Source organism: Thermobia domestica, chromosome 10 (assembly GCF_964235325.1).
Source record: "Thermobia domestica chromosome 10, izTheDome1.hap1.1, whole genome shotgun sequence".
Taxonomy (NCBI): domain Eukaryota; kingdom Metazoa; phylum Arthropoda; class Insecta; order Zygentoma; family Lepismatidae; genus Thermobia; species Thermobia domestica.
Genome location: NC_137463.1, coordinates 130,796,632 through 130,809,364, shown reverse-complemented (window position 1 = coordinate 130,809,364; position 12,733 = coordinate 130,796,632). Strand labels below are relative to the sequence as shown.

The following is a 12,733-nucleotide window of genomic DNA, read 5'->3' as shown; positions in this document are numbered from 1 at the left end:
ACATTTTAGCCAGAATGAAAATGTTCATACAGTTGTCAAATAAGAATTTGTTCTTGCACCTACATAAAGCGATTCAGAAGTGCAATATTGCGTTTGTAAAGTCAGCGAAGCACATCAAATTTCCAATCAAGTAAGGGTCAATCCATTTTGAATCACCCAATTTTATTTTTAAAATGGCGGTTGGGCAACTTTTAACCCTTTGGGGATTCCATGGTAGAATTTGTACCATACGGGTGTTTCATGGTACATTGCGTTATAACTCTTCTATTTGAGCTTTTTCGTCCGTTTTTTTTTTCAAGTCCATAGGCATTTGCAGAAGACATTACGGATAGTTTCACACCTTCCTGTGTTGAGACATAGGAGGTGATGACGTCATAAGTCTAAAATTTATATTTTCGTGTAATACTTTTTGGGGGGGTTTATGTAAAATATTTTTGGCGGGCTTATTTTTGCACGTAGAAGATTGAAATTTTGCACAAACATGCAGTCCACCGAGTAGTATTTACGAGATTTTTTTCAGATTTCTGCGTTAAAACAGGGAGGGTCCAGAGGGTCAAAAAGTTGAAAAAAGGGATATTTTTACCCAAAAATCCCGTTTTTTCTCATTTTCCCGCCTTAGATACATGATGGAGACAAGTGAATGATACCGCCTGAAAGTCAGTTCTATTCTGAAGAGAATGATGTGCGACACATGGCCCTAGGGTAATTAGGGAAGTGTCAGGGAATTTTTATCAAAATATACTTCTGTATAGGGGAATTTTGGACATTTTCGGTACAATTTTTGTGCTAGCTTATTTTTGCACCTAGAAGATTGAAATTGTGCACAAACATTCAGTCTACCTAATAGTACTTACCAGATTTTTTTCAGATTTCTGCGTTAAAACAGGGGGGTCCAGGGGGGCTAAACGTTGAAAAAGGGAAATTTTTACCAAAAAATCGCTTTCACGGGATTTTTCAGCCTTAGATACATAATGAGGACAAGTGAATGGTACCGCCTGAAAGGCAGTTCTATTCTGAAGAGAATGATGGGCGAAACATGACCTTAGGGTAATTAGAGATGTCTCAGGGAATGTTTAAAAATTTCCCTCTGTATACGGGAATATGGGACATTGTCGGTATATTTTTTTTTTTTGGCGGCCTTACTTTTGCACCTGGAAAATTGGAATTGTGCATAAACATTCAGCCCACCGAGTAGTATTTACCAGATTATTTTTCAGATCTCTGCGTTAAAACAGGGGGGTCCAGGGGGGCTAAAAGTTGGAAAAAGGATATTTAGACCCAAAAAATCCCGTTTTTCCTCATTTTCCCGCCTTAGATATATGATGGAGACACGTGAGTCATACCGCCTGACCCTAGGGTAATTAGGGATGTCTAAGGAAATTTTTTACCTGAGATCATGGTGTTTTACGGTAATTTGGGGCATGGTGGGAATTCCTGATAAAATTTCTCCCGTCCTTGGTATTCAAGATAGAAACTTGAAATTTGGCACACACATTCAGTATACCAAGTACTATTTATCAGATTTTTTTAGATGGCTACGTTCACACAGGGTCGCTCCAGGAGGGCACAAAGTGCGAGAAAAAAATTTTCCCTCCGAAAGTTTCCCTTCGACATCATTTTCCCCGCTCCTGGTATATGGTATGAGTATGCAAGTGGTATTATTTGAAAGCCAGCTCCATTCTGAAGAGAATGAAGTATGAACCATGATCCTAGGATAAATAGTGACGATGCAGTAGCTGCTTGACTGAAAGTCTAAAAAATATCCCAAAAACCTCGGATCTCTTAAGGGTTAATAAAAACATGGTTTCCGGGAAGTTTAATTGCCAAACTATTTTTAAAGATCAGAATAATTCAAAAACCAGTGTGTTCAGCAGGAAATGAACTTCAGATATACATTATTTTGTTTTTTCTATCATACAAGAGAGTCAGCCAAACTCTTTACTGTAAAAACTCGGAAAAATGTAAAAATCATTAATTTCGAAGACCATTCCCATAAGTTTTATGAAGAAAAGGAGACTCACTAATGATATGTTATTTCTGTCTTGAATACTTATATAACTACCTGCAGTATAAGTTTTAGTCCTGAGAATGCATTTCTTTTCTTCTAGAGCTTTTTCAAAGTGACCGAAAGCCTTTTAACATCAATTTTCTCAGGTCAATATCTAAAAAGAAACTGAATGAAAAGAACTGGAAATTTTACAGAATGTTCTTTATATAAATAAGAATATCTCACAAAAATTATGACTGAGACTTGACTACATTTAGAGTAATAGAGCAGTAAATTTCAGTAAACACCCTACCCTTCTACACGCTCGTGCGGTGCCAAGTTAGCAAACTAGGGCTTCAAATTATTACAATTGAGATTGGTCGAATGATGTTTGAAACATTACAGACAATAAATGATCAAGTATTTCCACTTTTAAACATTGGTACTGCTAACAATAAGTGAGAATTCTAATTCTTAAACGCAACCTACTGATACATTTTATTGTACTACACTTGCGTACAGTATATACACAAACACGAAATTTCATTGCATAGTTTATAATTTATGCTATGTGTTCTACCAGACACTGTTGCGAGTTCCAATGCTGAAGACCTATCGAACTTCGGGAGTGAAAATTTATCGAGTTGCCATCGGTTACTCGAAACCGTTTGAGTATCTGAAATTATCGAAGTTTCAGGTATTATCAACATTTCGAGTATTATCGAAGTTTCGGGTATTATCGACATTTCGAGTATTATCGAAGTTTCGGGTATTATCAAAAGTAGTGATGAACAGTTCGGTTCCTTCACCTCTCCAATGATTTCTTCTTGCAGCCAAACTAGTCAAACAACTTTTTTCATCTAATTAGTTATTGCAAAGTTGTATTTGTCGAAATCATATGTAAGATTATTTTTGTGCCTGCCCCGTTATTGGCGCAATCGGCAAAGTGACTATTAGTAGACTAATGTTGTCTTGGATTTCAATTCCATTCGGCAATTCCATGATGCATGTTTTCTCTTCCTCTTTCTCTCTTCTGACAGACTGCTTAAACCTTGTACAGATCTGTGGGGAAAAAACTTTTCCTTCACTACATTGTTAAGGAGAGAAGTTATAAAAAAAAAACTCTGCATATATGTAATGCATATTATATACAACTATGATAACCTCGAATACATCATTTCTTTCGAACACTCCGATAATCCCGAACTTTTCTAAATATTCAAAGGACTCGGCAAATACAATCATATTGATATATTTCTGCATTTGCTGCTTTCAAACAATTCGAGATTCTCGAACAGTTCGAGTGTCTTGAAGTTGTCTAATGTTTCTTACATTTCGAGTGCCTCGAACACTTCGAGAGTCCCGAACATTTCGGGACTCTCGATCATTTCGAGAGTCTCGATCATTTCGAGAGTCTCAAACATTTCGGAAGTCCCGAAAGTTCGATAATTCGATAAAATTAAAATTCTTTATCGATAAAACGGTTTTGAAATGTTATCGAATTGTTATCGATTACTCGATTATCGGAACAGCCCTATTCCAACGTAGTCACTTTTCGTACTGTTTGGTACTTGAAAGAAGTTTTTGGCCCTGAAGGGTGAAAGAAATGCACCAAAACATCATTGTTATCTTCACTTATGTCTTCAATTTTCCCAAGCCAGCATTTCTCATCATATATAGAAGCAACAAAGTAATTATTTATAAAAGATGATACGTTTGTAAAAAGTATTGAGGTTTGAGCCTTTGCAACTAACCAAACATCTTTTTCGATCGTCATATATGGGAACATATCTGTCATAGCTTCTTGTTCCTTTCACGGTAAACAACGCTCAAATCTCTCAGTCAATTTTGTTTCCATTTGTTCAGTTTCAGCTGAAGAAACAAATAGGGCTATATATTTAACTCCAGTAATATTCTCTCGACAGGATTTGAATATATCTTCGGGAGTCAGGATCTGTTCTCTGTAAGGTCTTTGAAGGGAAGCTCGTCTAACTTCACGTTTGTTTCCGCCTATCCCAATGATGATTGGTGCATTTCTTTCACCCTTCTGGACCAAGAACTGCCTTTCAAGTCCAAAAGTTATACCTGCAAGTTACTGCTTTGGTGCCTGCAGAGGAAATAGTACGAAAAGTGACTCCATTGGAACTCGCAACAGTGTCTGGTAGAACACATAACAAATTATAAACTATGCAATGAAATATCGTATTTGTGTGTATACTGTATGCAAGTGTAGTACAATAAAATGTATCAGTAAAATGTATTACGTTTAAGAATTAGAATTCTCACCTAATGTTAGCACTACCCATTGTTATTTAAAAGTAAAAATACTTGATCATTTATTGTCTGTAATGTGTTAAACATCATTCGACCAATCTCAATTGTAATAATTTGAAGCCCTAGTTTGCTAACTTGGCACCGCACGAGCGTGTAGAAGGGTAGAGTGTTTACTGAAATTTACTGCTCTATTACTCTAAATGTAGTCAAGTCTCAGTCAATTTTTGTGAGATATTCTTATTTGTATAAAGAACATTCTGTAAAATTTCCAGTTCTTTTCATTCAGTCCCTTTTTCGATATTGACCTGAGAAAATTGACGTTAAAAGGCTATCTTTCATTTTGGAAAAGCTCTAGAAGAAAAGGAATGCATTCTCAGGACTAAAACTTATACTGCAGGTAGTTATATAAGTACTCAAGACAGAAATAACATATCATTAGTGAGTCTCCTTTTCTTCATAAAACTTATGGGAATGGTCTTCGAAATTAATGATTTTTACATTTTTCCGAGTTTTTACAGTAAAGAGTTTGACTGACTCTCTTGTATGATAGAAAAAATTAAAATAATATATACCTGAAGTTCATTTCCTGCTGAACACACTGGTTTTTTAATTATTCTGATATCTTTAAAAATAGTTTGGCAATTAAATTTTCCGGAAACCACAGTTTTCATTAAAATTTGCCCAATTGTCATTTTAAAAATGGCTCCCAGAGAAAACTATTTTTTTTTTCAAACAGTGTTTTGCAACTGTTAATCTATAGGGAACTGACGATTAAAAAAAAAGGAAAATAAAAATTTGTTGACAACATTTTCTGGGTGATTTGAAATGGATTGACCCATAACTGTCCGCACTAAAGTATATAGCAACGCTACTATTATCAGTCTACAGTTATAAAAGTATAGGATAATTGGGGAAAATCAAAATGTACAATAATAATAATAATAATAATAATAATAATAATAATAATAATAATAATAATAATAATAATAATAATAATAATATAGTGGTGGTGGTGGTCGTGGTGCTAGTAGTAGTAGTAGTAGTAGTAGTAGTAGTAGGGAAATTGATATAAGATTTTTTATACATATTCAAAGTTTCGGACCTAAAAGTAACGCGTTACTTGCGTTACTTTCGAAGTAGGGTAACAGTTTCTTTTTTGGTACAAGTAACGCGTTACATTGTAAGGGAAAGTAAAGTAACTTGTAAAACTTCTCATTAATAATAAGCTTAAACGCGTCCCCGTTTTATCGGAAAAATTAAATTTCAAGAAAGAAGGGTGCAATAAAATGCCCATATCCAGACCAGTTGGTACGCAGGGGACGAATAAGGTTTATGCATTTTTAAATAAACGAATGAAGTAAGTGAAACAGCTTTGGCTTTTTCAACCCCATACCTTTATTGAAAGTAAATGGATGAGTGAAATGACTAACGAAGAGCAACGTCGAGTGAAATGAATAACGAAGAGCTGCCATTGAGCTACCGCGCCCCCAACTTTTATTGAAATTGCTCCAGAAATTACAATTATACCGAACATACACACATGTCCGTACAATTTTATATACTGTCTATAGATGTCTCACTCCCCCCTTTGAAAGGAAAATTTTCAAAAATACTGGGACTTGAATCATTTTAATTATAATAAGGAGTTTATGAACAAAGTTTCATCTTCCTAAGTTTTGGGCTTGTGAGATACTCAATTATTTGCATAAATCATGATTAGACTTCGGATCGATATGCACTAAAAAACGGCAAAATATGCATACAAATATGCGCTAAAAATGACCAAAATATGCACTGAAAATATGCAAATATGCACTAAAAATTGTAAATATGCACCAATCAAAAGCTAAAGTTAAATGAGGATTTTTTCTTTTTTTTTACCTTTAGAGAAAAAGGCTGTATTATTTAAACTACATATATTTGTGTATAACAGTGATGCATTCATGCTACAATATACAACTATGTAGTTTTCGGTGCTTTCTTGCTAAAACTTTCATTTATTTGTTAAAACATTACTGTACATGGAAAATGTTCCTTCCGTGTCACGGGTCGTTAAGGGACAGTATTTCAAAGAAACAATGTTACTTCCCGATAAATCTGAAATCCGTGCGTCGTTGTTCCCAGGAACACTTTATTCACATTAGACAAGAATTTTATGCCAGAATTTTTCGCGTTTATTGAATGTGTGTTTCGAAGAAATGCTTCTCCGATTGGTCTTGGGGGCGTCTGCTTCGTCATTGAATCAAACAGCTCAAATGCACTTCAAAGTCCTAATAATCGCTCTTCTAATCTCGTTATGAACTGAAATGAGTGTTGATAAACGCAAGGTCGCTTTTAATGTTTTCAGCTCCGCAAGCGTCCAAGGCTTCTTAAATAATTTGATTTCTTTGGGTTCAAACAGCTCACAGTCAGTATCTGAAATTAAAATACATCTACTTTATATACATACACATACACACACACACACACATATATATATATATATATATATATATATATATATATATATATATATATATATATATATATACAGGCGGGCCCCCCTTGACACTCAGGTATAAACTGGAAAAAATGTATTTCAATCCTGCTTTACAGTGGGTAAAGCTGCAAACTATGGTTTAGCCCCTCCCTTGATCATATCCTGGATCCGTCATTGTTTTACAAATAATGCTCCAAGTATCTGTGAATAACGAATAAATATACTAAGAAAAGTAAATAAACATTTCTGGCATAAGTACATAATAAAGCCTGCCTAGCGAAATTGAACAGGACTCGCAAATATTTCCGTTAAAGGTTTCAAAGTTAACCAAGATAGCTCTATACTTAGAAAAATAAATAAGGTACATACATATAATTAACATAGTGAGATAAAATAAAATGTTGTATATAGGCCTAACGTATTATTTATGCTAGGAATTAGATAATACACATAAAACTTACACTAAACAAACAAACAAACAAACAAACACACAAAAAAAAGCCTACATACGGTTTCAAAGGCCAAGACAAGAAGTAGATGCTATGCCAGGGTGTCTATCGATCACGAGTCACGGAAGTCCCGAAATGAAAAAACGGTCGCGAAAGTCAAGAAATTTAGCTTTTGGGTCACGTTTTTTTTTTTTTTTTTTTTTTTTTTAAATTCTGTACAAATATACGTACAGACTGGAAAATTTTGTTCTACAAAACATCACAATTCACAACGAAAGATGTCTATGGTCGGCTTTAGACGCTACAAAATCGTTACCAAATCGCACGGATGAAAATTCGGCCCAATTCGCATCCAACTTTGCTCTTGAGAATGTTTCGAAATTTTATGGTTTGATAAAGGAAAGGTCACGAAAAAGTCACGAAGTTTCATTTTGGAATTTTAGTAGACACCCTGTATGCCCTTTTCAGCGCTCCTCCCTCTACTTTTGGCTCCATTTTGATCTATTGTGTATATTATGCTCCTTGTTCCTGTCTCTAGAGCAGCCTTCGTTCAAAAATTCGCACGGTACCTAGGGCCTTACATGGTGGTGGACTAAAGAGTAAATGTGTAGGGTAACAAGTAAACGAAGATCTTTACAGACAACGCAGTTCATATACCTAACCTCTCACAGAATGTCTAAAAAAAATTTAAACACTGTATTACGGAACTTGAAAATTTCTGTAAAAAAGTGTATTTTAATATCCGTTGTTCGTAACACAGGTTCCGCCTAATCAAGAGAATTTAACACATTTTGTTTTACCTTTAAATTCATGGGATCGTGAAATATTTCCATTTAAAATAAATTTTCGTTTAATAAAGGGTCTGTTGAAGGCAATTTTTACTGTAGTAAAAGTCTATATTAAAAACGTTTATGTTCTTGTTTAAAAGAAAATAAATCCACTTGAAATTACTTTTTTTATCCAATTTTCTGCTGCCGTAACATTGTCCTCTCAAACGGTAATAATTTACAATTTAGACTGTAATGTTGATACTTTAAATGGAATAAAGTTATTTGAACAAGGAATAAATGGGAAGAAGGGAAAGTTATCGAAAACATAACTGAAGACTTAGTAGGGAATTTACGTTTGGAGACAGAGGTGTGTATGAAAGCCACACAAGCTTATATTTAAATAGTCTCATATTTAGAGCTCATTTTTGAAAAGGTTGTTCATTTCTTCCCAAAATACAGTTTTCAACGGTTTCTTTGGGATGAACTCTGTAAAGTATGCAAAAAGAAAGCTACATCTAGGTTGTTTCATAGTTGCGTAAACTTTTTACCAGACTTGAAACTGCTATGAAAATATAAGAAGAAATAAAAAGTTGCTGAAGTTTGAGCTTATGCTGTCGAACAAAATAGAAATGTCCTTTTTTGAAAACAAGCTTAGTTACTTTGAATTAGCATACACTTTGCAAAATATATTTTCATGTTGAATTGTTAACGTTTCTCAGCTTCAATCTATTGCTTCAGAAGATAACTTCTAGAAGATTTTTCGAGCCCATTTAGTTGTAGTGCGACACCTTTGTCCAATTTTTGTCCACCCAAGAAAAAAATTATACCATTCATATTATTAAACAGGGTCTTTTACAAATTTCGACCACTTCGATTACTTGTAGTGCGACATCATCAAATTTGAATTTAACTAGCTCAGGAATTTTGTGCAACGAAGAAAACAATTGTACCATTTAAATTAACAAAAGAAGGCCATTTAAAAGTTTCGATCACTTCGATCACCTGTAGTGAGACATCTTCAAAATTGAATTTTAACTAGCTAACAAGGAACGGACATGAACGTGCCATCCGGACATCCGAATCAAACCTAGTCTATTCGATAAACATAAATATATGTTCATACACAAAAAATTAGGTACCATGGATAACGGAATAAGTCCCTGTGGAGCATTAACTCCGTTGGTATAAAGAAAATCGCAGTGAAATAGCTATTGCATCAACACTGTTCATTGGAAAATCATGGTTTATAGTTCATTCTCTTCAGTATGAAACAAGCTTTCCAGAGGTACTATGTATTGGGGCCCATAATGCACTTGAACAGGTGAGAAAATGTTGGGAAAATTCCCTCCAAAAATCCCTTCCATCAACTTTGGACCCATCTGGAGTGGCCTCGGGTAAAAGTAGACAATCTAAATGTATCTCGAAAAATAGTATAGGGGATAAGAAATGTGTGTACCAAGTTTTGTATTGATAGACAGAATAGGTATGAGGGAGAAGTGTATATTGTTATACTTGTATACTTTTATTACTTCGATCACATGTAGTCCGACATTTTCAAATTCGAATTTTAACTGGCTCAGAATTTTGTCCATTTTTGTTCACCCAAGAAAAAAAGTACCATTCAAATAAACGAGGGAGGGCCATTTAAATTTTCGGTTACTTCGACATTTTCAAATTTGAATTTTAATTAGCTCAGAATTTTGCCCAATTTCCTTACATTTTTGTACCATAAAAAGTGTACCATTCAAATTAACAAAAGAGGGCCATTTCAAAAGTTTGGCCACTTCAATCACCAGTAATGTGACATCTTTAAATTCGAATTCTACCTAGTTTAGAATTTTCCTTTTTTTGTAGATTTTTGTACCATCAAGATAGCTGAAATTCGAATTTGAAAATGTCTCACTACAGATAATTTCAGTGGTCAAATTTTAAATGACCGTCCCTGGTTTATTTCAATGGTACAGAATTTATTCTTGGTGGTACTAAAATGTTTAAAAATTCGACACAATTCTGAGCTAATTAAAATTCAAATTTTAAGATGTTGCACTACAGGTGATTAAAGTGGCCGAAATTTTGAAATGGTCCTCCCTCGTTTATTTGAATGGTACAATTTTTTTCTTGGGTGGACAAAAAAGGACAAAAAAATTGAACAAAATTCTGAGGTAGTTAAAATTCAAGTTTTAAGATGTCGCACTACAGGTGATCGATGAGAACAAATTTTGAAATGGCCCTCCCTCGTTTATTTGAATGGTACAAATTTCTTTCTTGGGTGGACAAAAATTGGACAAAATTCTGAGCTAGTTAAAATTCGAATTTGAAGATGTCGCGCTACAACTAAATGGACCCAGATTTTTCTTTTGGCATTCTTATATTGCCACAAGACCACACAATTTCAAATCCACACACACACACAAGTAACAATTTTAACTTCTGAGATGGATGACTTAGAAATTTTGTTGTGGGTGATTTGACACCGTTATCTATATCTTCTTTCCAAAAGGTGACAGTCACGCATCATTGTCGGGAGGATGAATCACTCACCCTTTTGTTATTCTTTCACATGACCTTGGAAGATATTCTAAACCGACAACAATCAACCATTTTAAGTTCTTGAGTCTAATTTATATTAGAAACTTGAAATTCCATTTATGAGGAAAGTTGTTGGACGTTAAAAATTATCAATTTGGTGGTCCCTTTAGATATGCATTTATATGCAGTAACGACATAAACATGCACTAACCTCCAAAATATGCAAATATATGCACTATAAAACTCTGTTATTTTACCCCAAAACACCTGAAACGAATTTCTGTTTAAAGAGCATATCAATATCACATCAGGAAAAAACATGCAAATATGCAAAAATCCAAAGCCTAATCATGTTCCTCCCTCCGCTCTCTCCTTTTGGTATGCACTTCAATTAGTTTAATATAATATTATCCTTACCTTTGGGACCTAAAATTGAAACTGATGCCAAGTTGCCAAGTATCATTTTAGTTGGTTCACTAGTTATTGCTCGTTGCTGTAAGATAAAAGTTCATATTCGCTTGATGTATATATGCTTACTTGCATAGCCTATGTAATAATAGGACTAAGTAAACATACAATGTTTTGTTTACTGGAAATCTAATGTTTTAAAACATAATGTAATTAAAATTTACATTTGTAAATAAACTATAATTATTTTCGAATTATCTTTAAAGACTTACTGCTTAGTTTTAATTTTATCCATGGATTGGGCCTTCAACCCTCAGCACTCTTTAAACAGGCCATGGTGGAAAGACTACAAGGTGGATGCAATTCAGTGCTACATTCTTGTCGCTCTGGCGCATGACGTCATTTTGGTCGCAGACGTGCCTAGCGAGAGTCAGATGAACTTTTAACAAGCGCTTGCTCGCTGGTATCTTACACGCAAACTTCTCTTCTATTTATAGTGATCTTAAACGAAGTAAAAATTTTAGTACAAACAATAATTATATAAACGTAATGTAATCAATGCTTAAGGTAAGTGAATTCAAAGGAAGACATTTACAATAGCAAAAGAAACAGCAATATCAGTTCATATTAAACAACTTTGAAGCTTGAACAAGCCAATATTACTCACTACATTTTATGTTTTTTCTTTCTTTTCTTCCTTTCTTTCTTTTCTTTTTTTATACATCTGAAGTAATACACTCGAGTATGTATAGGCCTGAATAATCTATAACACAGTATGTCGTTAATGCATTTCATTATTATATATTTATGTATGCTCAAGTATATTTTCGTAACACATTGATCGGTTTCGATTTACTATCATTATTATTTTACTTGAAAGAGAATTCTTTACTGATGACCACATATAAATTTTGAGAATATCTCAAGGGAGAATTCATGGTTTTCGTAAACAGAAATGCACGTACGTATATTTTCGTTATGCTTGGACAGTTTTTTTTTAAGAGGTTGCTCCCACGTAAGTTTCGTCAGAATCTCAGGGGAGGTTAAAAACTTTATTGAGCAGGGACGCACGTATTTAATATTTTAAACATCGTTTTTATTTTTGATTTATAAAAAAATCATCTTATTTGAAGTCGCTGATCGCTTATTTATAGAATTTGTATTTAAACAAACGGTTTGGTGAAACTGACAGTTCTCTGAATATTAGTGTCAAAATTTACGCCATAACAAACTGTATTATTAAACATTACTATTAATCGAAATAAAACGTTACATATACTATTGTGTTCTAAAATATATATAGAAATAAATATGTATATACAAAGCCTCAAACAAAGAAATTGCAATTTGACTATTTCAAGCAAGAAACAAAGTACTAGGCGTAGGTGAAGACGATGTAGAGGTGTTACAGCTAGACTAGAAAACATATACACCATAAAATTACATAATTTTCTTGATAAGTTTTTTCTTTTCTGTCCCGTGGACTAAAGAAGACAAAAGATAAATGCAAGTGAATGATTATGTGGAATTTGGTGGAATGAGAATGCGGGAGTACCCCGAGAAACTCACGGACACGATGTTGTCCACCACAAACTCACTTGAACGAGAAGCGGACCAGTATCCCTTGCACCAGAGGTGAGCCTTCTGCCACTGAGCCACCCGTGCTTCCTTGATTGGTTGAGAATCTACCATATTTTTAAATTTACTGTAGTCATTCTTATTTTTTTTAATTCTGAGGGAGGGGGGCTAAATATGTATATGTAATTATCCAAAGTTATGATTAAAATGAACAAAAATTTCAAAATCTGACTGTAAAAATGTCCCGACAATGTCGCCC

General features: G+C 34.1%; 1 protein-coding gene across 1 annotated transcript in view; it reads left to right on the top strand.

Moving 5' to 3' along the window:
• The window catches only part of LOC145662083 (phospholipid-transporting ATPase ABCA3-like), a 314,987-nt gene that overhangs the window by 113,087 nt on the left and 189,167 nt on the right, over positions 1–12,733 (top strand). The gene's annotated exons all lie outside the window — the stretch shown is intronic.